Source organism: Podarcis erhardii, assembly GCF_964252035.2.
Source record: "Podarcis erhardii genome assembly, chromosome: 10".
Lineage (NCBI taxonomy): Eukaryota > Metazoa > Chordata > Lepidosauria > Squamata > Lacertidae > Podarcis > Podarcis erhardii.
This window is the reverse complement of record NC_138500.1, coordinates 53,129,840-53,156,933: the sequence shown is the minus strand read 5'-3', so window position 1 is coordinate 53,156,933 and position 27,094 is coordinate 53,129,840. Positions and strand designations below refer to the sequence as shown.

The window sequence follows — 27,094 nt, the reverse complement described above, 5'->3', positions numbered from 1 at the left end:
TTGATTGTTCTTTGGACATGCATGAGTGTGACTCCTTGCTCTTTTTTGCAGGGGTGATATTCACAAACATGGGATTTTGACAAGCTCTACGGCATACTACCACACCATTTGCCTATTTCTACACCACTACTATGTGGAACAAGGTAGCCTAGACGTAAAGTGACCAAAGGCAGTTTGGAATGTTATTGACTACATAAAAATGAGCCACAAAAGTCCTGAGTACGTATCGGGTGCGGGCATTCAACCCCCACTCCCCCTGACCCTGCTTTCATTCAAGCAGTGCACTAAATACATCACCAAAGATGCAGTATGATTTATTTCATTACTGCAGTGTAACATATTTGCATGAGCTGGAAGCAGGAGGTTTGCAGCTCTCCTTGAAAGAGAGGAAATGTGCTCGCCAAGGTAGATTTCATGCAATGGTTGTTTCGCTTCTGGGTGATGAATCAGGCTCAAGGGTTCTTTTAAAAAGAAAACACACACACACACACAAGCAAGCCGCTGGGTTTTATGCAGCTTCTGAAGAATGACAAGCAAGCTTGCCAGTAACAGGAGCAAATGCATCACCACCTTTCCTAGCCTGAACAGGGAAAGGAAGGCTGCCTTAAAACTCATTCATTATCTGAGCGACAATCAAATGTGGTGGCATATTGCCGGGGCTGCTTTATTGCCATCATTTAGAAAGGTCAACTGAATTAATCGACTTCTCGCCAAACATACTGTTAAGCTCCCCACTTCCTGACATATTTATGAGAAAGTGACAGGTAGGGAGAAGATGACTTGTCGTTTCTGCTGGGTTTCTTTCCCCCCCTTTCAATTTTACACTGCAGAACCAAGATTAACTTTCGGGTTGGAGTTGTCCAGGAAAATAGCTGCTTTGGCAATGGGAAGGGGGGTGGGGATGGGAGAAGAAGTTCCCTCCGGTGTTTTACATGGGAAGGAGAGCAGAGGAGGGATCCATTTGAGGAGATATGTGGCTCCTCGGTTGGTTTCAAAACGTGTCCACACACTGTATAAGGTCTATAACAAATAAATTTTTAAAAACTATTTTTATCATATTATTCAGCTGCTGTCATTTGCCATTTTTCTTTCCCTCATTGTGAAGTGATACCTCTTAACAGATATATTAATGGGAACCTAATAATAATAATAATAATAATAATAATAATAATAATAATAATAATTTCTGCTGTTGTACTTTAATGGCTGTATTATGTTAAGGGATGTAGCAAGCGTTTGCTTACATTAGATATATTAATCTCCCCTTCTCTCTCTGTTTTACATACACACACAGGCTAGCCTGACAAGTCAGTTTCCATTACCTACTTTATAGGTAGGTTGTCTTCTGCCTTTATTCTCAAGCAGACCGTTTTGCTGATTCCAAATGGCAATGCTGGTCAAAACGGGGCAGAACTATTAGAAACCAAGGTTCCCCCCACCCCCTTTTGAAAGAAAACACTTCTGAGCTTTTCTGTGGGGCAGGGGGGAACAGCACAGGGTATATGATAAAAGGTCAGAACTCACAGTGTTCTCCAGTGAAAAATGCACTTGCTGGCATTGTGTTGTGATCCTTTGAATGACCACAGAAGCTTAGACCTCTTCTGGTTAATGCTGTCCTTTTTACCTTGCATATGTCAGTTCCAGCTGCAACAGACATTCCCTACTGGCCTTTCTGACTGTCAGGGTTGTCTGTGTGTGTGTGTGTGTGTGTGTGTGTGTGTGTGTGTGTGTGTGTTTGCGTGCATGCATGTGTGTCTATAAGTCATTTGCCACAGTCCTTAAAATGTAGTCTGGCAGAAATTCAATAACTGTTTGCGATATTCTCATTCAGCCTTCTTGCTCGGTGGCTTTTAGCTCCCAATGTGACATATAGTGGCATTTTGCTGTAATCCAGCTATTGGAAGCAGGTTAAAAAGGCAGCCCGGCGTCTCATGTAATTGGCTCCCAAACACAGAGAAAGTGTGCTGTTTTATTTTTTGCACTGAATACCCCGAGAATCGGATTATACATACTGCTTTTTTCATTTTTGTTTTAGCTGAGTAAAACACCCATCTGAGTGAGTGTCCTGCAAAAAATAAATTAAAAAAATAAAAATGTTTTAGATTAATGAGGATTTGGTGGAGGTGGTGAGACTCTCGGAGCACACAGGGGTTCCTTTGTATTTCTCTCTGAAAGAGTAAAATGTGGAGGAGGGAGGGGAAGAAAGTCTATAAAGGGTTTCAACTAAAGCAGAGAAGAAATGCACAAATAGTAAACAGCATCAAAAAAAAAACAACAAAAAAAACCCCCACAACTTCTGATAAACAAGGCACTTACCTTGCAAAAAGAGTAGTTTCAGTCCTGGACGCCTCCTGCATATTTGAATCCGTTAGTTCAGGTGACCACATACCGCTGGTGTGATGCTGAGGAGACCGGTCTGGGCACGCAGAGATAGGGCGGACGATGGTTGTCTCTATAGATCCTGTAATAGGAGGGAAATCTCCGTGCAGCAGGCTCAGATCCTTTTACTTTGAGCAGAGAGCTCTGTGTCGCTGGCTGTCGGAAGCTCACAATCCAATGCAGGAGGGGGAGGAGAAGAGAGAGAGGAGGGGAGAAAAGAGAGATGCTCGCTAGCTTTTCTTCCTCCTCCTCCTCGTTTCCATGGTGGTTACTGGTGCATCGTTCACCCGATCAGTTGTCACACTGACATGGTGCTGCCTGCTCAGCGGTCATTAATAACTGAATACCCTCCACTCCCCAGAGAACAGCCAATAGCCGGAGAGTGCCAAGACGTAGCTGCTGGGGTCTGGTTGGTGGAGGCAACCTGTCTGTTAGATGACATTGCTGCTTAGGGTACAAATAAGCGGGGGAAGAGACCCATTCTCGGCTTCTCGGCATTCTTTTCCCAGACACCAAAGAAAGAGGCATGATTGGATGCGCTGGGCTGTATTTAATGGGTTTAGGGCAAGGACCGAGAGAGCGTTCAAAGAGCATGATCCAAACTAGGTACTGGTAAATCTCTTCTCAGGCTATGCAAGCTCATTAATAAATGAAAAAGCATTTCTCTTTCTCTCTCTCTTTTTTTGCAGAGTTGTGATTTACTTGCAACACCTTGCACTGTATTGCAGCTTCCATATGTTCCACCCCCCTTTTAATACCTAGGTTTTTGCTTCGTACTGACTGGCAGCCAAATCCATCTTTGCTCATTTCCAAATATGGAGCCACTAAGCAAGCAGCCAGAGAATCGGCAGAATTAGTAAGCAGATAGGTACCCACAGAAATGGCGAGTTTTGTTTCTCCTCGTTATGTGTACAGTTCATTGGATAGCTGTAAATCAGCTGGGGGTTTTTGAGCAATTTTTCTTCTTCTTTAGTTTGTTTCATGCTTTCCCCCCATTTCTAGGCAAAGTAACCTATCAGAAACCTAGTCTGAAAATTTGCAGAAATATAGGACGGGCTCTAAAGATATATTTTTAGTGCAAAATACAAATCTGCATTGGGTTACTTCTAAAAATAGTCGGATTGCAAAATATTGCTTGCAAGTTCCCCAAGAAGTTTTGGTAATCAACAGGTCAAATCTGAGAAAGGGTTGGATTTACTGTACACATTCACGGATATAGCCCAGCTTTTGGGAGGCCACCCTCTAGTGGAATAAAATAAAACTTCTCATGTGTTTTCCTCAGCATGTCTTGGACAGCCATATGTAATAACAACATTAGGAATTTTCAGTGACTGCAAGCAATGACCTTTTAAATGAAATTAATGGTAAAATACTGTAAGCTACTTCTTGCTTTTGCACGTAACAAACACACATTTAAATATAAAAAGCTGCTGCTTCGGTAAGATGACATACTTCCAGAGCTGTATTGTTGTACAGTTTTACTAGCTCTGCAGGGTGTTACATTCTGACTTGACTGGAAATTTTTAAAGGTGGCTAGTCAATGTTTCACAGTTCAAACTGGTGGTTTTGAACTGTTAAAAGATCATTATCTAGGTGCTCATATCTCTTGTATTGCCTTTCTAAATCATTAGTATTAAATATAAGCAATCATGTGATGCTTTCTGAATTATGTCATTCATTTCTCCCCCTAAAAGAAAAGAACCCTGTTTAACAGGATAATTCAGAGAAAGCTGTCTTATACCAAGTTAGGCTATTGGCTCATCTCTGTCAGTATTGGCTACACCGGGTTTCCCAAACTTGGGTCTCCAGCTGTTTTTGGACTGCAACTCCCATCATCCCTGACCACTGGTGAAGCTGCATGCTCTGGCACCGTGGGGGGGAGAGCAGATGGGGGGGGAGTGACTAGCGCGTGTCCCAGGGGCGTGGTGCCTGGTGCGGTGAGGGGTACGCGGCGCATGTCTAGGGGAGCGGCTGCAGTGGTATCCCCCTCCCCAATGGTGCCGGGGCGGGGTGCGCTCACCCTGCCCCCCTTTCCTCCGCCACTGTCCCTGACCACTGCTTCTGCTAGCTATGGATGTTGGGAGTTGTAATCCCAAAGCTGCTGGGGAAACCCTGGGCTACACTGATTGGCTGAGGCCTGCCAGAGTTTCAGACAGGAGTCTTTCTAACCTCTACCTGGAGAGTAGAGTGGTTCCACTGAGCTATCTATGGGCCTTCCCTTAACTCTGAGCATGTTTACTCAAAAGTAAGTTCCACTGTGTTCCATGGAGCTTTCTCCCTACAAGTATAGGCTTGCAGTCTTAAGAGTTTTTTTAAAGCAGGCATTTGAAAATCATATTGGCATTGATGCTGATGTAGTGTTTCACTGCCAGGGGTTGTCTCCATGGTGAACACTGAAATTCCCTCTGCTTACTTAGGTCTTTCAACACACTTGAATGAAGGATATGGCTTTGGATGCTCAAAGGGAGCTGTTCTGTTGAAGTAAATGGGGAAGCAAGACAGGCAGGAATTATGTGTGTTCAACAGAAGATGCTGGGCCTCTGAAGAACCTTTCTTGCATGCGGGCAGCATTTACTAGATCACACAAACTTTACACCTGTACATGCTAGTATCCTAAGTTAGATATAGTATGCAGTATTTTTGATGGGAGTGTGGGGAGATTGGGAGAGGAATTTCAGGTTGTGCACTTATTAAGTAACTACATAAGTGGTTCATTTTGGTTGATTGCTATGGACTGTATAATTGGAGGTGTAACTAATCAAACCAATTCAAGTACACTCTCATAGGGGAGTAAGGTGCTGTAATCTAACATATTTTAAAGCACTTGCTTGATGAATTACAGGTATACTCTACAACAATTCTAAGCAATATTTAAATAATATACTTTATTCATAGCTGATAAATGTTTTAATTTTCAGTTGGATTATTTTTCAAGGATGCTTTAACGATGTCCCAGAATGCTTGCAAAGCAAAATCATTTTTATAACTGAGACAATTATGATGATTAAGCTTCACTAGAGGTCCTTTTCCTGTTGATTTCACTATGATGATTTGTAGTTTTGAAATAGCAGGGTATTCTATTAAACTGGGTGTAGATAGATAGATAGATAGATAGAGAGAGAGAGAGAGAGAGAGAGAGAGATGTAGGTTTGAGTTTGTATTTAGACATATAATTGAAGCACTGAGTGAGGTCTTCTGGAGGTTTGGTCATCATCAAAAGCAAAGCAATGGAAGAGCTAATTCTAAGAGCAAAAATCCCACTGGGTGTGTCTGAGCCTTTTTGTATACAAACTGAAGTAGTTCTTGGATCCCAGTCACTATTCTGCATCTTATCATGATTCCAGCAAAGCTGTTTGGGTCCAGACAAAATCAAACTGGGAATGTATGTCCATCTGGCTTGCCAATTCAAAGGTTCTAGAAGGGATGGAGCAAAGGTAAAATGATGGGCACTGTTGGTGGACTAGAGGGAACCTCACATTTCCAAAGCAAATACATCAGCATGAACAAAGAAGTCCCAGAAGCAAAGTTTCTGTGAATTAGACACACGTAACCAAAAATTCCCCTTCATGGATCACTGCCTTGCCGTGGCGAAGGGGCTTGAATAACTCAGAGAAGCTATGAGCTATGCCGTGCTGGGCCACCCAAGATGGACAGGTCATAGTGGAGAGTTTTGACCAAACGTGATCCACCTGGAGCAGGAACCGGCAAGCCACTCCAAGAAAACTCCATGGACAAAGACAACATGGACAAAGACAACAGGCATATGAAAGTTATGACGCTGGAAGATGAGCCCCTCAGGTCGGAAGGCGTCCAATATGCTACTGAGGAAGAGTGGAGGACAAGTACATTCAGAGCTGATGAAGCAGCTGGGCCAAAGCCGAAAGGACGCTCAGTTGCGGATATGCCTGGAAGCGAAAGGAAAGTCCAATGCTGTAAAGAAAAATATTGCATAGGAACTTGGAATGTAAGAACCATGAACCTGGGTAAGTTGGATGTGGTCAAAAATGAGATGGCAAAAATAAATATTGACATCCTGGGCATCAGTGAACTAAAATGGACGGGAATGGGCAAATTCAGTTCGGATGACCATATCTACTACTGTGGGCAATAATCCCATAAAAGAAATGGAGTGGCCCTCATAGTCAACAAAAGAGTGGCAAAAGCTGTACTGGGATGCAATCTCAAAAATGATAGAATGATCTCAATACGAATCCAAGGCCGACCTTTTAACATCACAGTAATCCAAGTTTATGCACCAACCACTCGTGCTGAAGAAACTGAAATTGAGCAATTCTATGAAGACTTACAACATCTTATAGAAATGACACCAAAGAAGGATGTTCTTCTCATTATAGGGGATTAGAATGCTAAAGTAGGGAGTCAAGAGATAAAAGGAACAACTGGCAAGTTTGGCCTTGGAGTTCAAAACGAAGCAGGGCAAAGGCTAATAGAGTTCTGCCAAGAGAACAAGTTGGTCATCACAAACACTCTTTTCCAACAACACAAGAGACGACTCTTCACATGGACATCACCAGATGGGCAGCATCGAAATCAGATTGATTATATTCTCTGCAGCCAAAGATGGAGAAGCTCTATACAGTCAGCAAAAACAAGACCTGGAGCTGACTGTGGCTCAGATCATCAGCTTCTTATAGCAAAATTCAAGCTTAAACTGAAGAAAGTAGGAAAAACCACTGGGCCGGTAAGATACAATCTAAGTCAAATCCCTTATGAATACACAGTGGAAGTGAGGAACAGATTTAAGGATTTAGATTTGGTGGACAGAGTGCCTGAAGAACTATGGATGGAGGCTTGTAACATTATACAGGAGGCAGCAACTAAAACCATCCCAACGAAAAGGAAATGCAAGAAAGCAAAGTGGCTGTCCAACGAGGCCTTACAAATAGCGGGGGAGAGAAGGCAAGCAAAATGCGAGGGAGATAGTGAAAGATACAGGAAATTGAATGCAGATTTCCAAAAAATAGCAAGGAGAGACAAGAAGGCCTTCTTAAACGAGCAATGCAAAGAAATAGAGGAAAACAATAGAATGGGGAAAACCAGAGATCTGTTCAAGAAAATTGGAGATATGAAAGGAACATTTTCGTACAAAGATTACTATAATAAAAGACAAAAGTGGAAAGGACCTAACAGAAGCAGAAGACATCAATAAGGGGTGGCAAGAATACACAGAGGAACTATACTAGAAAGAAATGGATGTTTCGAATATCCCAGGTAGTGTGGTTGCTGACCTTGAGCCAGACATCCTGGAGAGTGAAGTCAAATGGGCCTTAGAAAGCACTGCTAATAACAAGGCCAGTGGAAGTGATGATATTCCAGCTGAACTATTTAAAATTTTAAAAGATGATGCTGTTAAGGTGCTACACTCAATATGCCAGCAAATTTGGAAAACTCAGCAGTGGCCAGAGGATTGGAGAAGATCAGTCTACATCCCAATCCCCAAGAAGGGCAGTGCCAAAGAATGCTCTAACTACCACACAATTGCACTCATTTCACACACTAGCAAGGTTATGCTTAAAATTCTACAAGGCAGGCTTAAGCAGTATGTGGACCGAGAACTCCCAGAAGTGCAAGCTGGATTTCGAAGAGGCAGAGGAACCAGAGACCAAATTGCAAACATGTGCTGGATTATGGAGAAAGCTAGAGAGTTCCAGAAAGACATCTACTTCTGCTTCATTGACTATGCAAAAGCCTTTGACTGTGCCGACCACAGCAAACTATGGCAAGTTCTTAAAGAAATGGAATGGAGTACAACAACATCTAGAGGGATGCAGATTGCCTATCCCTGAAGTAGTTTGTCAAGAGGATTCGAAGTTCATAAATGGCAGGAACAAGCAGCACAAGAACAAGTGGGCAAATGTCTTCAGCACGTTTTTGCATATGGTTATGATGATTACTCAGTTGCGCTCAAGTTAGAATTCTTGCCAAAGAGCATGCAAAGTCGCTCTTAAAAGAAAACTAAAGATTGAGGTGATTCCTGACAGACAGAAGCTAGGGTAAATGCTGTTGGAGAAATGAAACATATTGAAAATGTTGCAGCCTCCCCAGCTTCAAAAGTAGAAAACAAATCCTCTGGGACTGATGAAAAAACACAAAGTGTTTCTTCACCAGTTATTAAATTTTATTATTATAAGAATATAACAACCCTCCTTTACTTTCCTTAAGAGGACACACAAACACACAAACCTTGATTTCTTTTTAAAAGCCTGTTAGTTTTCTTTTTCTCGCAACCTGGCAGCAGTGCCATTCCATTGGCTGCAGAGAGAGACCAGAAACTCCTTTCCTTGAACCATTATCATTCCAGCTGGGTGTTATAAGAACTTTATTATAAAGACTACTGCTGGAGTTCGTTTGTTTCTCCCTCCTCTCATTTCCTTTTCCTTTTGTTCTGTGGCTTTTAGACTTCTGCCTGGGGGGGGGGGGCGGGGAACTGTCTCATTACTCATATTTGGAAACCACTCTGGGATCCCTTTTTGGCTGAAGAGCAGAGTCAATATGCTTCACACCATGCATATTCACACATTTAAAATACTACCTATGAATTTTAGCATATTATGTGTCTTACAGCACAATCCTATCCATGTCCACTCAGGAGTACTCCCAGGTATTTGTGGTCTTTGTATGCGTGTGTTTTAAATTTCCTGATTGCTAAATACATTTCAAGACCATAAATCCCCAACAACATTTCTACATTTAATGCAAATTTGTCTTCCATTGTGTTTATAGTCAGCAATTCAAGTGCAAAGGCTTCACTAAATTCATTTGCTATTGGCCAGTGCTAAAACCCTTAATGGTGAAATAGGAAGCTTGAAGGAAAGAAAAATGGGAAAATAAAGAAAGCTGCACTACAGTGAAGTAAAAATGTCTAATAAAGTAAAAAGGGGTGTGTTTTTTTTACTGTTTTCCTCGAGGATACAATATGTATATGAAATAAAGTTGGAAGGCATCAAAATTATTTAGATGCATAATAGAAAGGCTGTAAAAACACCTAGTACAAATACTGAAATGCACAACTTGCCCCTTGTTTACAGTGGTATGTGGAAAAGTCCTTTCTCCGGACCAGGAATTCAGTCCTAGAAATAATCATAGGGTGGCCCATGCAGAAAATGTAAGGTTTTTGTTTTTGTTTTTGTTTTTGTTTTGCAGCATTCTCAGTAAAGACCTAAATGAAAACATAACCCAGTTTATGTTCCTTCAACTTTCCAGGCATTTAATTTCCTAAAATATAACAGCAGGACTCAAAAGTGACAAAAGGTGAAACAGCGAAACATGCTTTTTAAAAAAATAATAATAAATTTTTATTAAGGTTTTAAAGATTACAGAAAAAAAAGAAAATACTAACAAACAATGATAAAAAAGAAGAAGTAATACATACATATATATATATATATATATATATATATATATATATATATAGAAAGAAAGAAAAAAAAGCATCTTCCAAAACCAGAAAACAGAAGAAAAAAAAGTAAAAAAGAAAACAAATCAAACCAAACCTGTACATCACTTACTTACATTCACTTATTTCCTTGACCTCCTCACACCTCCCATTTTTGTATTCTAGTTCAATTTGTTATTTCAGCAAATCCTTCCAACCTTATTGATAATTTGTCTTAATATACTATATTTTTACATTCTCTCTTTCACCAACTCATTTTTACTTAATCCTTCATGTCATTTCTACTAAAACCACATAATTTCCTTTTCCCAATATCTTTCTAACAATCCTTAATTTTACAATATTTTTGAAGATAAACTTTAAATTTTTTCCAATCTTCTTCCACCGACTCTTCTCCTTGGTCCCGGATTCTGCCAGTCATCTCAGCCAGTTCCATGTACTCCATCACCTTCATCTGCCATTCTTCCCGGGTGGGTAGATCTTGTGTCTTCCAATACTTTGCGATGAGTATTCTTGCTGCTGTTGGGGCGTACATAAAAAAAGTTCTATCCTCCTTTCGCACCAATTGGCCGACCATGCCCAAGAGAAAGGCCTCTGGTTTCTTCTGTAAGGTATATTCAAATACCTTTTTCATTTCGTTATAGATCATCTCCCAGAAGTTCTTAATCTTTGGGCACGTCCACCAAAGGTGAAAGAATGTACCTTCAATCTCTTTACATTTCCAACATTTATTATCGGGCAAATGATAAATTTTTACAAGCTTGACTGGTGTCATGTACCACCTGTACATCATTTTCATTCTATTCTCTCTTAAGGCATTACATGCCGTAAACTTCATACCAGTGGTCCATAACTGTTCCCAGTCAGCCATCATAATGTTATGTCCAAGATCTTGTGCCCATTTAATCATAGCAGATTTCACCGTTTCATCCTGAGTATTCCATTTAAGCAGCAAGTTATACATTCTTGACAAATTCTTAGTTTTAGGATCTAACAATTCTGTTTCCAATTTTGATTTTTCCACCTGAAAGCCAATTTTCTTGTCCAAATTATAAACCTCCATTATTTGATAATAATGAAGCCAATCTCGTACTTTGTTTTTTTGTTTGTCAAAACTCTGCAGTTTTAATCTGTCTCCTTCTTGCTCCAAAATTTCCCAATATTTCGGCCAATTTGCCTCCATATTAAGTTTTTTCAGAGCCTTAGCCTCCATTGGTGACAACCACCTTGGCGTTTTACTTTCAAGCAAGTCCTTATATCTTATCCAAACATTAAACAGTGCTTTCCTGACAATATGGTTTCGAAACATGCTTATTATATATAGCCTTCTCTTTTACTGAACATTATGGTAGGCTCAGTCAGCTTGTTAGTTCTATTAATTTGGGGAAGTTATAGGTACATTCAGATTTAGTAGAATAGTAGATTTGTATAGTTGAAAGGGTCATCTAGTCCAACCCACTGCGATACAGGAATCTTTTTGCCCAATTTGGGGCTCAAACCAACCCTGAGCTTAAGAGTCACATGCTCTACCATCTAAGTTATTTGTTTTCAAAATATTTCTCAAATTCTAATATAACCCAGGATGTATATTCAGACCAGTCAGTTGGAATTATTTCAGAGAGATGTTAGTTAACATGGGATTCTCTTGCCCTGCCAGGAAGAGAATGAGAATATCTGTGATGAGTTCAGCAGCCATGTGCAATTTGAACTTCCCTTATTCACAGAAATTTTATTTATGTACTCGAGGCAGTGTACTTGCCTGTCCTCCTCAGTTTTACCCCCACAACGTGGTTAACCACACAGCTACCTACAAAAACTTATGTCTGAGGAACACTGTTATGACTAAAGAGGAACAAACAAACATTGCTACTTGGGAGTAAACTCTACTCCCAGCAGGTAGGTGCGTGGCGAATTTGCCAACTGCAATTTTAGGTAAACAGCAGCCCTCCCTACCAGCCTTTGGGAAACCATGTTTTGCTACTGGTACTAATGCTGCTGCTGTCATTAGAACATGATGAAGAGTCATAGCTCAGAGACAGGGTATCTGCCCTGCATGCAGAAGGTTGCCAGTTCAATCCCAGGCATCTGTATCCTTTATAGGGCTGGGTTTGTCCCATGTGAAACACTGGCAGTCACGTACTGAACTAGATTGACCAATAGCCCAATGCAGAACAAGGCAGCACCATATATTCCTAGCATATTTCTCATTACGTTAAGTAGAGGAGAAGGCTGAACCTTGTTATAAAGTTTAAAGGTGCTTATGTGGACATAAACCAGTGCATACTTCTTTAGTTTGAAAGACTGGAAGGTTTTACATGAACGACTTTTATTCGCCAGAATGAATAGAAGTACTGTATCAAAACTCTGTCCTGTCCCCTGCCTCCCGTCCAAATGAAAGTTGACACTTAAATTTTAAGCAATCAGAAAAAAAAATCTCCCCCCTCATTTTTAAAAAACCGACCATATTATAAAACTTTAATTTGTTCCTTAGTCTTTTACAAGGTATTTCTGTAAATGTGTGAGAGTCCTCTTTATAGGATATTTAATTTAAAAAGCCAGTAAAGCTGAATATTATTGCAGTGTACATCATTGGGGGAAAAAGAGAAAAAAAGAGGACAAGCTGTTGTTAGTTTATATTGAGTATTACCTTACTATATACCCTTATGTTGTTTGTGTTTTTAAAATCAGGGCTAAGTCTTAAAAGGACAGAATTACTTTTTATGCAAATGCTGCAAATGCTTCTTTGCTTTTGCTCCATAACTTGGAGAAGGTACATACAGTGGTACCTTGGGTTAAGAACTTAATTCATTCCGGAGGTCCATTCTTAACCTGAAACTGTTCTTAACCTGAAGCACCACTTTAGCTAATGGGGCCTCCTGCTTCCGCTTCGCCGCTGGAGCACGATTTCTGTTCTTATCCTGAAGCAAAGTTCTTAACCCGAGGTACTATTTCTGGGTTAGCAGAGTCTGTACCCTGAAGCGTCTGTAACCTGAAGCGTATGTAACCCGAGGTACCACCGTACTTGGAGAATGAAGCACCAGAAGAAACTGGTTTTAGTCATGTCGGTTGAGAGTTCTGGATTTTAATGAAGATGGGGCCCTGAAACAAAGCGTTGCTGTGTGGAGTGCTTCTGTTTAGGCTTCCAGCTTCTCTGCTCCATTCCGTTCTTCTTCCTCACCTCTCCCTTTCAATTGTCAACCAGCATTCTGCAGCCACCGAGAAGGCTCGCTCCTCATTTAACTGTTCTGGGCTTGTTTTGGCAGGGACGTGGGTGGCGCTGTGGTCTCAACCGCTGAGCGTCTTGGGCTTGCTGATCGAAAGATCAGCAATTTGAATCTATGTGACAGGGTGAGCTCCCATTGCTATGTCCCAACTTCTGCCAACCTAGCAATTTGAAAGCACACCAGTACAAGTAGACAAATAGGCACTGCTGTGGCGGGAAGGTAAACAGTGTTTCTGTGCGCTCTGGCACTCATCACAGTGTCCCGTTGTGCCAGAAGTGGTTTATTCATGCTGGCCACATGACCTGGAAAGCTGTCTGTGGTCAAACGCTGGCTCCCTTGGCCTGAAAAGCGAGATGTGTTTCACACTCCATAGTCGTCTTTGACTGGACTCAACCATCCAGGGGTCCTTTACTTTTTTACCTTTACCTCTCCTTTTGGTTCCCATGTCTTATTGTTTAGTGGAGCAGTTATGAGTATCCACTTCCATCTACCTTATTTTATTTTTCCATTGATGACTATGAACAGCTCCATGCAGTACTCTTGTATGTTAGCGGTGTGCTTTTGTCTGCATAAACTTGAGTCAGTATGAGTGTATAGACAGATGCCATTGACTATTAAATTTGAGATTCAGCATCATGGGCTTAGCCAGGGAGGTTCAGGGGTGTGCAGCTGCCCCCTCCTAAATCAAGTAAATAAATAAAAATACTTCACCAACTTGACCAATTGCATTTCAGATAACTCGGTTATGCCCCAACATAATACCTGCCCCCACTTAAAATAAATCCTGGCTTCACCCATGCACAGCTTATTATTTGGTTTCAGTGATGTTCACATTCACTTATTGAAAGAACAACAGCAGAAAAAAAGGAATAGATGAATGGCAGGATTTGCTCTGCTACTTATGAATGAAATTCTAGCGCCTTTTCTACAATTCCTGTTGGCAAAGAGAAGCTTTGGTTATAATTAGGTGCATAATTTACCAGCATGTACAGTGTACGCATGCACACAAACATTTTAGACACTGCAGCTGTGATCATGAAGGTATTTAAACTTACTGTGGACTGAAATCCCAAACTGTTGCAAAACAACACATTAAACATCACATAAATAGAAACCTCAGTGTTTTGACTTTCCCAACCTAGTTAATCATTTGCTTTTCCCTAGGCTGAACTTGACTGAATGCTGTGATGGGGGTGGCATATGGCTGGTCGAAGTTACTAGATTGTTCTATTTTAGGAATGGAAGCAAGTAGTAAAAATGTGTCCCTTTTCCACCCTGAGCCGATATACCAAAATACTTAGAACTTTAGTACTTAGTACCGTGGGGTTTTTTTATTTACCTTTTTTTCTTTTTGAGAGTGGGGGCGGGGGGAAAGAGAAAAGTAAAAGATAACATAATAGCTGCCTTAAAATTTTTGAAGGGCAGTCACATAGATGACAGAGCAAATTTCTGATATGAATAAACATTAGGAAGTATTTCGGATGCAAGCTGTTCAATAGGGGAACCGACTATCTGAGAATGTGGTGGACTTCCTTAAAGGTTTAATGTTTTTTTTATTCAAACAAACAAACATCAAGCTAAAATTAAGAATAAAAACAGTTATAAAAGGAGGAAGAATAAAATTTCAAAATAATAAAATAATCATGATAATCAGCCCTATGCTTTTAACTGGTAATAAGGCTTAATAATAAGATTTATAAGTTTCCACAATGGCTGTATTCATTTCAGAACAATTGCTGCCTTTTGGATCAGTGCCCGCCCCCTTCCAAGTGTTGGAAAGAGGTGGAAAGACATATTCTTTCCTTAGAAGTATAGCCTAATTCAGCCATCAATCAGAGTTCCTGATTCTGTGGAGGTAGCCATGTACATGTTTGCATGCATTAACCTCCTTCAAATGGAAGCCAATCATGCGCCAGCCAAAGACATGACCAGCATTACATTGGCATCTAGGCAGTGTGGCCATTGCATGTGGATCACCCCTTCACATATCCATTCTTACCCATTCTTACCCAAGAATGTATGAATAAGGCTTTTCTTTTGTAGACCAGGTTGGAATCACACCAGTATCTAGACTTGGAAGATCTACATGCTCAGTGTCTGTAAGTCACTGGCTAAGTGGTCGGGAACGCATTAGCAGTTTCCACGTAGGAATCAATGGAAATCATTGACTCGTTATGTGAACGCTCCCCCAACAAACGGTTCCCTGATAACCCATTGTTCAGATAGTGAGACCTGTGTATGCAAGTTTAGCACATTATTTACATTTTAAAAAATATTTAGCCCACCTTTCAGGGTGCACTGTCCTCAGAAGGCAACTCAAAAACAGCTTTCCCTAATCTGGTACCTCTCATCATCCCTGACCATTGGCCATGCTGGCTGGGGCTAATGGGAGCTTTAGTCCACATCACCTGGAGGGTTCCAGGTTAGGAAAAGCTGCTCCAAAACAGCAGCTTGCCGTACGTTTTATTATGTACATACTAAAACATGTAAATCACATTGAAATGTAATGCCAAGGGATACGTATGATGAGGGGTGTTCTACAACAAGCAGACATTACTGTCGATGTGATTGATGTAGTTGTCTGAAATTTGTCGTGATGAAAGAGAAGAGAACCACATCTCTGTTGAGAAAGCAGTACACAATGGCATCAAGTAGTCTAGTCTCTGCCGATAAAATGTAAACAAGACCCTCAAAGGTGCAAAGAAACCACTTCAGGTATTCTGTACTCACTCTGTTTATTCACAATTGTGTGGTTGCTACTTGAGAGACAATGACAAATTTCAGTTGCCTCTCCTGAGTGCAGCAGTCTTTTCAGTGCTCGTAGTTCCAAAGAGCTGTTTGTATGGCCTAGGAGCCGCATTTAAACCCAGACATTGGGGAGATATGCAGCAAGCTTCTGTCTTTGTTTTCCTGTTGCTTCATCAGTACAGCAGGACCAGCCTTTAGGTATCAGCTGGGTACCCTGTACTTCGGGTTAAGAACTTAATTTGTTCTGGAGGTCCATTCTTAACCTGAAACCGTTCTTAACCTGAGGTACCATTTAGCTAATGGGGCCTCCCGCTGCCACCGCACTGCTGCCGCACGATTTCTGTTCTCATCCTGAAGCAAAGTTCTTAACCCGAGGTACTATTTCTGGGTTAGCGGAGTCTGTAACCTGAAGCGTCTGTAACCCGAGGTACCACTGTAGGTGCATGGACTTCAGCCATATCCATCAATGCTGATTGCTGATTGCTGATGCTAGATGGCTCTTGCTGCTTACTTTCAGGTAAGGTTATCAGAAGACTAAATTCAGAGCTGTGAAGGGGATCCAAAATCTGCATTTGTCATTGTCTTGGTCCACAATCCATAGACATGTAATAACTAGAGACTTACAGACATTGTTGAACATTCTAGCTTCATTTGGGAAATATCTTTTGTCTCTGCCAGGGCAAAAGTGACAGTTGTCTTGAGGGTGTGTGTGATAAGCATTTTGTCTAGCTGTGAAGGGATATCCCTTTCAGCCCAGGCCCTCCAGCAAACCAGAAACTAATTTCTGATCTCAGGCTAAAGATTGTGCAATACCATAATCATGGGTTTACTTTGCTTTCTATGATGCCATAGTTTATACAGTGCCATTGATACTACAATTAAGTATTAAGACCACCCTGTTTGTGACAATTCAGAACAAAAGATTGATGCTGAACTTGGGTGACAGTAATTTCTGGTAATGGCCAAAACGGGCTTAGATTTCACTAGTATTCAAGCTTATTTGCTTACATCTTGAAAGCCGACTTAGCTTCAGGCTTGTACATATCTGATACACCAAACGGAGCAATAAATCTTTAAAAGATATAAATGTTTACAGTAGCAACACAACTTGCAAATAATTTTTTTAATGCTTGTTTTTAATTTGCTCTTTTTATTTGAAAACCATAAATAGTGCAAATTGTCTTTGAGTCAAATGATATCATCCATTTAGAAGAAGATAGATTATATATTTCAGTGAAATGGCAATATCTTCTGCTGGGGAAGAAAGAAGAAGATTTATGCATCTGTGTAATTTCTGCAGATTACTATGTTTAGTAAAAGTTCACTTTAGCAAGAGGATAGAAGAGTTTGGCTTCACCAATTATTTTGTTTGGGTCCTACCCAAACTAAGGGCTATTAAATATATTATAATCCTATAAGTGGTGGACTTTGGCAGCTCAAATTTCAGTGATGCCTTGTGAGATGCCAAAATCCTGCACCCCCTACCTCTTGCCTTTGACTTCATAGTTGCAATGCCTGCACCTGATGTGACCATACCAGTCGTGCTCATAATAATAATAATAATAATAATAATAATAAAGTTTATTCATATTCCACCCATCTGACTGGGTTACCCCAGCCACTCTGGGCAGCTCCCTGCAAAATATTTTTTAAAAACCCTCAAACATCAGATCCACTTGTGATCTTGTGTGTTTCAGAACTGCAACACATTTGGACTGAAAACTGGTACCCAGTCATAGCTTAATGTGTTACTACACTTGCTTGGAACAAGTATCTCTAGTCACATTAGCAAACTAGTTCTCTGTGTTCAGTGAATAAGCCCTTCCCAAATTACATGGGGGCGGGGGAATAGCTCAAGCACTAGGGGAACTTTCCCCCAATTCAAACCTGGCTCTATTTGCCAGAGAACTCACAGGTCAATTAGCCAGGTAAGAGCTGGCCTAGAAACTAGCATGTTTTCCAAAATACACACAGCGCATCAGGATATTGAAGTTACCTTGTAAGGTAGCCTGGGGAGCAACAGAGAAAATGAGTTTTATTAAGATAGTAAAACACAATCACAACTTGATCATTAATGTGAAGCATGTCCCATAGATGGACAACTGAGACAGTGTCAAGCCAAAGAGGCGGGTGTGTTACTATTTTGGCAGTGGGAGGGGGTGGGGGGGCAAGGATAGAGTTGGTGGTGTGGAATAGGAAGGGTGGTAGAACCAGAAGCAGAGAGAGGTGTGCCCTCCCTTCCTTATATTCTGTATGAAGCTGAAGAAGGTAGAGTGGGGAACCTTAGCATTAGGCTAAATCCAAAAGGTAAGAGAAGAGACTTTCCTGGCCATGGGATCGCCATATTAGGCAGAGTCTACTGAAACTGTGGGACGTGGGTGGCGCTGTGAGTTAAACCACAGAGCAGAGGACTTGCCGATCGGAAGGTTGGCGGTTCAAATCCCTGTGACAGGGTGAGCTCCCGTTGTTCGGTCCCTGCTCCTGCCAACCTAGCAGTTCGAAAGCACGTCAAAGTGCAAGTAGATAACTAGGTACCGCTCCGGTGGGAAGGTAAACAGCGTTTCCGTGTGCTGCTCTTGTTCGCCAGAAGTGACTTAGTCATGCTGACCACATGACCCGGAAGCTGTACGCCGGCTCCCTCGGCCAATAAAGCGAGATGAGCGCCGCAACCCCAGAGTCGGTCACGATTGGACCTTTACTGGAACTGCGAGTCCCCAAAAAGTTGTGCTCTCAGTTTCAGGTTACATCTCCCTTAGCAAGTTTCAGTTCATTGGGCCTTTTAAATAAATGCTAAGTGTTTTATCTTGTGAACTGCCCTGAGATCTTAGGATGAAGAGCAGTATATAAATCATCACCATCATCATCATCATCATCATCAATCATCATTTAAGTTTTATTTCTCTTTCAGTTATACCCTTGGCACAGAAAAACGGATAATTGTTTCTTTTTTATTTATGTAACTTGTTCCAGTATGGCTTTCTTGCTTCTGCATGGGAGTGGCCTATTGGCAAACCGTTTGCAATGGTGATGCAACCCTGTTGTTTGAAGAAAATAAAACACTGAAGGAAAGCGCCAACTATCATAGCTGGTTAAGCACATTCAACTAAAAATTTTCTCATATTTCAAGATTTTTTTCTTTTTCTTTCCCCCCTTATCTCTGTTTTACAGGAGTCTGGGTAAAGTGGTGATATAGGATGCAAAGTTTTGGGTATTGCTTCATTGAGGTTTTCAACAAATTGCTAAAATTGCTGCCAGCTAATCGCATGTAACCAAGGCAGAATGCTTCTCACAAACTCTGTTTGCATCTCACAAGCTGTCAGCGATACCAAGTTCCCTCAGCCTCACTGGTGTAAACACACAGGTTTAAGTGCCTGTGCTTCTCTAATTTTCCGCTGCCACAAATTTACTCAGAATGCTTTGAAAGCCTCCTGGTAGCAACCATAGTAGTCTTAGGCATGAGATGGGCACCAACACTAGAGACAGGATGAACTTTAAACTAAGATTACTGGGTTGTTATAGGTATAAACAAGGGAATACTCACATATTGGGTTCTTAAAGTGTTTGTTCACCGTTTCTGAAGACCCAAGAGATGCTGCTGCTTATACCAGTCTCTTAAGTGGCTTTTGCCTCAGGCCAAATCCCCATAAACTCTGCCTTAGCTAGCTACTTCCACAACTCAGTCCAGCCACAGTGGACAATCTGCCTCTGAACCCCAAAGCTCTTCTGGTTGAACTTCCAGCTGCTTGCACAGTTTAGCCCAATTGTGTGACCCTCCTCTGGCAAGACAGGGTAACCTCTCAGATTAACTCATCCACTTGCTCTCTTATTCTGATAATCACCAAACAAGTATTACAAGCCTCAATCTTCACCCCACCCCAGCTATTCTCTGGTCATATTCCTCAGCTACCTCTCTTCAGACCTAAAATTCCTACATTGCAGGGGGTTGGCCTAGAACTAGATGACCCTGTGTGTTTTATTCTAGGACACCATAAGTGCAATCCTTGGAAGAGGATAGATTTGAAGTCAGGCTTTATTTATGTGAATACTATAAACACTCCTGCAGGCCATAGTCTTTGTGACTTGCTTGGTGTCCTAATGAAAACATATCTATCAGGTCGCATAGCTCTTGGGGATTGGGGGTGGATGAATTCATCTAGATCAGTGAAGACAGTGAGTACCATCTGTTGATATTGCAAGAGATCACACCACTTTCTTGTTAATCAATTCTGCAATAAATTCCATTGATCTAAATGGTTGCTGTGGCCAGCACCATAGTTCCTCATGTTGCAGAAACAAGCACATGCATCTAGGAACTTGATTGGGGAATGGTTCCCATAGTTCCCAGACATATGCAAATGTGTGTTTAAAGGTAATTTTTTGTCCCCCGTCCTTTACATACCACTGTGAGAAACACTGTTGTAGCAATCGTAAGTGCTACCCTGTATTGTGGGTAGGTCGTCATACTTCTTCAAATGTGGAGAAGGGGAGATATCATGATTGATTAAAAAAAGACATGCATCTTAGCACATAAGTTGGCTGAAATATTTATAGGAGGAAACTAGACATATCTACACTATAAACATAAAGAAAAAGTGGAAATACTTAAAAGTGTTAAATGTGGCGCTGGAGGGAAACAATTAAAAGTAATGAATGGGAGGTTGGTTAGGCTGAAACAAAGCAGAATATCAGGAGGAAAAAAATATTTCTAAGAATGGGTTGCATTAAACTGTGAAGTAATCTCCCCAGGGGAGTAGTAAAAGCCACATGGTTTAGCACATTAAATAAGTCACTAACAAAACTCTAGAAATTTCACTATAAGGTATGAGGTTGCTAACCAGAAGATCAGCTACATTACATGCTTGACCCATTTTTCTTCCCAGTAAAAGTTGTGGCACTGTTTTAAGCGGGGGTTTTTTTGTTTGTTTTTTTAAAAAGGCTTGCTTTCTTGCTTGCTTTGAGATGGGCTTCCCCCTTTTTATGATATTAAAAAAGAGTAAGGTTTGATTTCATATTGCCAGCATGAGGTCCTCTGGCGAATGAGGGCAGGAGTAATCTTTTCCAGAGACTGCCCACTTTTTCCTCTTACCTTGACAAAGTAAGTCAGATCACTCTTTCTCATGCATTCCTTTCATCTAGGCTTCTTGTTTCTTTTTTTTCTTCTTACCTTGGTCCCATCTTCACCTCCTCCTGCCTTCTGCTCCTTGGAATCCTACCTTCCAAAAACAAAACAAAACCCAACCCTTTAAAAAAAAAAAATCCTCTTTACTTTCCATCATCTGATGGACACTTCAGAAAAGGGGAAGGCAGTTTCAGCTTCCCTGCTTCATGGAGATAATTGTTCACTCTCTTGTGACTCCACAGTTCATGATAATAATGTTAGGGAAGTAGGCACTTCCTTTTTGAAAAGAGGAAGAAGAAGAGTTTGGATTTGATATCCCGCCTTTCACTCCCTTTAAGGAGTCTCAAAGCAGCTAGCATTCTCCTTTCCCTTCCTCCCCCACAACAAACACTCTGTGAGGTGAGTGGGGCTGAGAGACTTCAGAGAAGTGTGACTAGCCCAAAGTCACCCAGCAGCTGCATGTGGAGGAGCAGGGAAGCGAACCCGGTTCACCAGATTACGAGTCTACTGCTCTTAACCACTACACCACACTGATGGTTTGAACTTGGCAAGTACGTAACAACTGACTAGGGAGCCGCCTACTTCCACAAAAGAGTACTTCTTCCTTCATCCACCAGGTGGAGACAGATCCCAACCTGATGACCCTATGCTGGTGGTATATATCTGCAGTTCAGATGAGTACCAATCCTACTTCTTACTTGTGGGTAACTAGCAACTACATTTCTACTACTTCCACAGACCATCTTGTTAATTATCTGCTACTTTCATGGTAGACTGCTCTACTTTGTTTGGCCTCATAACTCAATTCAATCTTTTCCCTTTCATTATTTTCTAGTCTGGGAGGCTCCCAACTGTGCCATCTTTTTTTTATAATACAGGAGCAAAGAGGCACATTAAGTTGGAAGACAGCAGGACAGCAGGAACAATGCAACTCAACTGCCCTACATTACATATCTGCTAACTCCATTGATTAGACGACAGGTCACAGCTAACAATCCACAGAGAGTATTTTACAGTGTTTTCTTACCGAATGCAACCCTTAATTGACTGCTTTATGAAAAGGATATGGATGCTTTTGAAACAAAATTGAAAGAAATTTTCTTTCATTGTTAAAAGCACATGTAGGATGCATGTGGCTTGCTCTGTTTTGTTTATGTTCTTCTTCAGATACTTTCATATTTCTTGTCATCTATTTAAAGTAAAAATAAAAAAGCACAAAAGCTAGATGCAGATGTTTAAATACTGGAAGCCTGAGCTAGGATCCAAACAGTAGCTTAAGTTCATGCAAGTGTCCTGAATCATCCGGTGTCAATTTGACATTTTCCTAATGCCATGTCACAAACTTCTTGAGAGTCCTTCTAGGAGTGTGTGTGTGCAGTTTAAAATAATATTAACAATGAAAAACTATTTCTAAAATGCATAAAGGTAAAGGACCCCTGATAGTTAAGTCCAGTTGCAAACGCCTCTGAGGTTGCAGCGCTCATCTCACTTTACAGGCCGAGGGAGCTGATGTTTGTCTGCAGACAGTTTTTCTGGGTCATGTGACCAGCATGACTAAGCCACTTCTGGCGAAACCAGTGCAGCGCATGGAAATGCCGTTTACCTTCCCCCTGGAGCAGTACCTATTTATCTACTTACACTTTGACGTGCTTTTGAACTGCTAGGTAGGCAGGAGCTAGAACCAAACAACAGGAGCTCACCCCATTGCGGGGATTCGAACCGCCGACCTTCCGATCGGCAAGCCTAAGTGGCTCAGTGGTTTAGACCACAGCTCCACCCGCGCATTAGGATGCATAAATGCCTAAGGAGCCCAAATAAATACAAGAGATTCTCCACTTCAGAAATATCAATCTTCAACTTGTGGGAAATGATCAGAACAGTAACAGGAGGTAGATCTGCTACACACACACACACACACCTTTGCTGTTTACTAATCCAGAACATGCAATGAGGGCTATTTGTCCTGGTAAATAAATAAGTCAGCAAATAATAGCATATCTAATTATAGCCCCAAATTGTACTTGTTTCTGCTATAGGAGAAATCCAGGGCTCAAAATTAAATTTCGTCTCCTGACTGCTTGCTCACGGGTAACAACGGTGTTCAGATGAAATTGGTATGGCCAACACACCAACACTTTAGTCACATGCACTGATTTTAACAGAAAGTGTTTTATATGCATTCATTCAATCCAGGTTAATGCATTTCAAATGTGTTTATATGAATCTTTGCTTTTAGAACACCCTCTTGTAAATCATTCATGCAAGACTTTGCATTCTCTTGTGCGCTCAATAGATCTACATTTCTGTTATGAATTCTAAACAGATGATTGTGCCTACAAATCCAGCAAGTATCCAAAACAAAAATACATATGTGGCGGCTACAGCCAGCCACTTGAACATGACAGAATTTAATTTGTATCGGATATGTGCAACTTTTGCCTCTCTGTGCGCAGAGCATTTTGCTGAACAAGAGAAAGGGGGGGGGAATATAATCAGCTCTAAACTGTGAGTTTATGGGATAGCATAGTTAATATATTCCAGAATAATATGTTAAAACATGGATAGAAGATATAATTTATCTTCAAAGGTATCACCCACTAGCACCTCTAGATCACCACCAGATGATGATGATAAGCATTTATATAGCGCATTTCAAGCATCCAAAGTGATTCACATATCTCAGTCATCCTTAAAAAGCCTTGCAGGTTATGGCATTATTATTACCACCAAGTTGCAGGTGGTTGCTTGCAGCTGAGAGAAGCGTATCTTGCTGTGATAACCATCGCATTGCATTCATTTCTCTCCTGATCTTGACACTCACTTAGTCACTTGGGAATCAATTGTTAAGCAACCCAGTATTGTACATGCATGTGTGAACAAAGCTATTAAAATCTGTGTAAATATTCTACACTGGTTTTCCCCATATTATTGTTGTTGTTTAGTCGTTTAGTCGTGTCCGACTTTTCATGACCCCATGGACCAGAGCACGCCAGGCACTCCTGTCTTCCACTGCCTCCCGCAGTTTGGTCAAACTCATGCTGGTAGCTTCCAGAACACTGTCCAACCATCTCGTCCTCTGTCTTCCCCTTCTCCTTGTGCCCTCCATCTTTCCCAACATCAGGGTCTTTTCCGGGGAGTCTTCTCTTCTCATGAGATGGCCAAAGTACTGGAGTCTCAGCTTCAGGATCTGTCCTTCTAGTGAGTACTCAGGGCTGGATACTGGACACACACGATACTGAATAATTTAAACAATTTTTAAATCTTAAGAGATGAAAATACCTGAACTGTTTCTTACACCTTTGGAGAGAAGAAATCAGAGTTTGTTTATGCTGTAAATGTTATTTCACACTTCAGTCAGTTACCTTGCTGTGTAATAAAATACCCTGAAATTAAAATGACCCTTCACAAAATATTACTGTAGGATTCATTTACTATCAAGCTGCCTTGATTTCATCTTATTCCTACTGGAACAGAAAATGATGTCTGACTAATGCATCTGGAGTGGGTTTTTAAGCTGCTGAAAGCACTGTTGTGAAATAAATGTCTTCTGCTTTTGGCCTCAATTACATCTCAAGATCCCCTAGTTCTGCATTCTAACCCGCAGTCCATATACCCTACATTTCCATTTGTCAATGATGATGTTTAGTGTGTGTGTGTGTGTTGTACAAGCTGCTCTATAGAGATTTGTTTCATGTGTAATATGTGAGATTAAAGCACTATTTAATAAACAAAAATGCAAAAAACTGAAATCCACTTATTTTTGAATATTCAAGTCTAACAAAAAATATTATATTTAATATACTATATATATACCTATAGAGAGAGAGAGATAAATATATAAAAACAGCCTTAAAAAAAGAAAAGAAATCAGCACACAACTGGACAGCATAGCTTAATTGTATAAGTAAGGTTTATCTTAAACCTTATAATATGTGGCCTCATCGGCACTATACATATTAAGCAGTATCATAGGTCTTTAAACAGTAATGGCTCTCCTGAAAGAGTCTTGGGAACTGTAGTTTTTTTTTTTCTTCCATAGAATATTTATTAAAATTTTCAGAATAATACAATATAAAAGAAAAAGAAAAAATAACAAAAATACAAAAATGAAAACAATTAAAAACACATGGAATTTCCGTTACTTATTTTCTTTTAACTTATTTCCCAGACCTCCTCATACCTCCCTTTTTTGTATTCCAATTCAGATTGTTAGTTCAGCAAATCCTCACCATTAATTTTTACTTATTTCTAAACCTTTTTTTTCATAATCCCTTAAGCATTACTTAAGAGTAATGTACTCTAGTTTGTTAAGGGTGTGGAGAGTGTTTAGGAGACCCCTATTCACCTAATAGAGCTATAATTCTCAGAGTGGTTTAACAGTAAATCTCTGGAAGAGGTTTGCTAAGGAATGCAGTTAAGTGAGTCAGTTGAGATGACTCATTCCCCACAATGCACCTGCAGGCATTTTGTGACTCTCTTACCTGTGCTACTGGGCAGATTTGGCAAGTAACTGCGTATAGAAGGGTTCAGATTACAGCATACTGTGTGAGTCATGGTAGAAGATTGCAGGAGTTGTTGAAGGCTATGTGTTGGAACTGTGGATTTGAGTGAAGACTTTCTGAAGAGATTGGGGAAGAAATTGGAAACTTGCTGCACTTCAGAACTGTCAGTAGCAGGACTTTGAAAGCAACTGAACTTAGAACTTGGCTGTGGACTTTAACCCAGCAAGGACTTTGAAGCAAAGAACCCTCTCTGGGCTCAGAGAGAGAAGACTATTTGTAACATCTGTTAATAGTGTGTGTATGTATAGTGGTGTAAGTTGGTGTTGGCCTACTAAAGACAACTCTGCTAAACAGCTATGTTCTGTAGTGAGCTTAACTGCTTGATTGCACTTCTGCGGTGCATATACCCAACACCTGTAACAAGGTTGATGCTAGAAATGCAGTTAAATGCTATGTTCAGTGCTTCTCTTTGATATCAAAGTTTCCAAAGATGCACAATATGTGCTATTTTCAAAAGCTTTTCATCTCTTATTCTGCTACATGTCTATGTTGGTTTCTGCTCTCTTCACTGTGCAGCGAAATGCTTGTCACAAGACAGTGTTTACATTCCACAGTCAATTGCTGTTGGGTTTTCCCACGGGAAAGGGAGACTGGATGTGACGTACACTGGTTTCCTGTTTTTCACTGTTCTTTGCAGTTCAGTGTGTGTTTTTTTCTCTCCATGCTTTAGAGGAGAGAGGATGCTTTTCTCTGCTCCGGCAGAGGCAAGATGTTTTTCTGTAACATACCAGCTTTGAAGTGTAAATAAAGCAATATAGAGTATGTGGCACGTACTCCTCATCCTTCCGCTGTGCACGGGACACTGCATATCAACAACATTTGGTTCCGGGCCCAGAAAAACGCAGTCATCTTAAGAATGGGCCCCAGATATCGGAACAGCGGCAGAGGGACGGATCGGACGATATCTCTGCGCGTCAAGATGATTGATGAGGTATGTGCTACTGCTCCGGGCAGCCTGCCAGCTTCTAATTAATGGCTTTATGGCTGGACTTTGAACTTTTAAAGCCGTTTGCCGGGCAAAGTTACTATGCGGGGAAATCGAAAGTAACTTTTAAAAGTGCTTTTGGACTAAAGCAGCTGCAGAAAATAATGACGCAGCATGATTTAAGGCAACAGAGACAGAGCACTTTTGAACTTGCCTTTGGAATGAGGTTTGCTTGTATAAAGCAGCTTGATATAAAGCAGCAGAAATGACGCAGAAGGCTAATGCCAGAGTCATGATGGCTAGCTGCAGAAGGCTGGCTGAGGCAAGTGGGGAATCTGTTACCACTGATCAGCCAAATGCTCAACTCACAGTAGCCAGTGATACTGCCATGATTCAGAATCAAGCAGATCGCCGGGGTGATGGCTGCATGGGTAAGGGAGAGACTTCACAGTCGTCATCCCATAGTGCAGTGGAACCACCAGGTGGCTCCAAAGCTTTGAAGGCAGTGAAATGCTACTCGTGTGGACGTCTAGGCCATATGAAGAGGGAATGTAAATATCCCAGGGCCAAGACAGAGCAGCGCAGTGGAAGCTCATCGCGTGGAAGAGGCCAGAGCAAAGGCAAAGGTCCGGTGTCCAGGACAACGCAGCACAAGGCAATGGTCTCACTCTTCACTCCAAAAGTTGCAGAGGTCCAGAAGACGTCTAGATCTTTCTTCGT

General features: G+C 41.0%; 2 protein-coding genes across 4 annotated transcripts in view; one reads left to right on the top strand and one right to left on the bottom strand.

Moving 5' to 3' along the window:
- The window catches only part of LRRN3 (leucine rich repeat neuronal 3), a 45,205-nt gene extending 42,315 nt beyond the window's left edge, over positions 1–2,890 (bottom strand). For 2 of the 3 annotated variants that reach the window (XM_081877927.1, XM_081877926.1), the window contains exon 1: positions 2,317–2,742. The gene's annotated coding sequence lies outside the window, so the exon portion shown is untranslated. Of the gene's footprint in view, positions 1–1,934; positions 2,169–2,316 lie in introns of those variants that run through there. The other variant, XR_014160508.1, reaches the window with a different exon arrangement.
- IMMP2L (inner mitochondrial membrane peptidase subunit 2) overlaps positions 1–27,094 on the top strand; it is a 487,068-nt gene that overhangs the window by 214,108 nt on the left and 245,866 nt on the right. The gene's annotated exons all lie outside the window — the stretch shown is intronic.